Below are 1,742 nucleotides of genomic sequence, written 5' to 3'. Positions count from 1 at the left end.
TTTCTTTTTTAGTAATTGATAACCAAGAAGAAAACAAGTAAGGATATAATTCATCTAAACAGCACTGTTAATCAACTTATCTAATTGCCATTTAAGAATACTCCATACAACAACAGAGAACAGGGCGCCTGGGTCGTTGAGCGTCTGCCTTCGGCTCAGGTCATGATCCCGGGGTCCTGGGATCGAGCCCCGCATTGGGCTCCCTGCTCAGCGGGAAGCCTGCTTCTCCCTCTCCCACTCTCCCTGCTTGTGTTTCTGCTGGGAGTGTCTGTCTCTGTCAAATAAATAAATAAAAATCTTTAAAAAAACAACAACAGCAGAACATTATTTTCAAACTCACATGGAACGTTCACCAATAGAGAGCACCTCCTGTGCCATAAAACATACCTTTAAAAAGAAAGATCATGTTCTTAGACCCCAATGGAAGTAAACTAGAAATCAGTAACAGAAAGATGTCTGGGAAGTTCCAAAATATTTGAAGATTAAACAACACAATTCTAAACAACCCACATGGATAAAGGAGTCTCTGGAGAAATTACACAGTATTTTGAACTAAACGAAAATACAACTTATCAAAATTTGTGGAATTTAGAGGAAGCACTGCTTAGAAGGAAATTGATAACATTAAGTGCACATATTAAAGACTCCGATTCAATAGTCTAAGATTTTTCTACCTTAGGAATCTAGAGAAAGAAGAACAATTTAAGCATATAGCAAGCAGAAGAAAATTTATAATGTAAAGTGGAGCAGAAAGCAACAAATTTAAAATCAGGAAAACAGTATGGGAAATCAGTGAAACAAAAGGATGAGTCATTGGAAAGATAAAATATTTAGTAAATCTCTAGTCAGACTAACAAAATTTAAAAAAGAGAGAAATCACAAATTAGTAATAAAAGAAATGAAAGAGGCATTGTCAAAACTTTTGTCCTGGGTGAAAAGGATGATAAAGTAATATTAGAAACAACCTTATGCCCACAAATTTGATGGCTTATGTGAAATGGACCCATTCTTTGTAAGGCACAAGCTAACAAAACTTAAGGAGAAATAGATAATCTGAGTCATCCCATATCTATTAAAGATACTGAATCAATAATTAGAAATCTTCCAAATAAGAAAGCACCATGCCTAGATAGTTTCACTATTGAATTCTAACAAATGCTTCAGGAAGAAATAATACCTCATTAGTAATCTCTTCCAGAAAACAGAAGCAAAGAGAATGCTTCCTTATCTCATTTTGTGAGGTCAGCATTACCCAACACCAAAGCCAGACAATGACATTACAAGGAAGGGAAATTTCTTCCACTGATGACTTTTTGTTAGTGCCACGTGTCTGGGCCACAGCCCATTATTTCTTAAGAATCTCAATGCAAAAATCCTTAAAAGTATTGCAAATTAAATTCAGTAATATATTAAAAATATATAACACAAGAAGTTGGATTTATTCTAGGTGTGGACACCATTTGAATTAATCCATCACATCAATAGGCTAAAGCAGAAAATTCAGATGTACGTATGAATTAATACAAAAAGAGCCTTTGGTAATAGATAAGACTTGGAGACATCGGTATGAACTCATGTTTATATAGGTGGTTACATATAGATAAATTTATAGAAATGTTTATATGCATGGGTTTGTATATACAAATATGTTTTCTTGCTCTTTCAGATGAAAGCCTAGAAGCTACAATACCCTGGTAGCAACACGCACACCTAATGTCCAGATCTTGGTTTCTAATACCATT

The 1,742-nt window shown here is 34.7% G+C and overlaps 1 non-coding gene across 1 annotated transcript; it reads left to right on the top strand.

Annotated features, from left to right (window-relative positions):
* The first annotated feature begins 1,297 nt into the window (after positions 1-1,297).
* LOC115937083 (small nucleolar RNA SNORD66) lies at positions 1,298-1,359 on the top strand. Its single transcript, XR_004072413.1, has one exon. It is a non-coding gene; the product is annotated as a small nucleolar RNA SNORD66 (small nucleolar RNA).
* The last annotated feature ends 383 nt before the right edge of the window (positions 1,360-1,742 follow it).

This window comes from Leptonychotes weddellii, chromosome 13 (assembly GCF_054177405.1).
Source record: "Leptonychotes weddellii isolate Sample4059 chromosome 13, ASM5417740v2, whole genome shotgun sequence".
NCBI lineage: Eukaryota > Metazoa > Chordata > Mammalia > Carnivora > Phocidae > Leptonychotes > Leptonychotes weddellii.
This window is presented reverse-complemented; position numbering and strand designations above follow the sequence as displayed.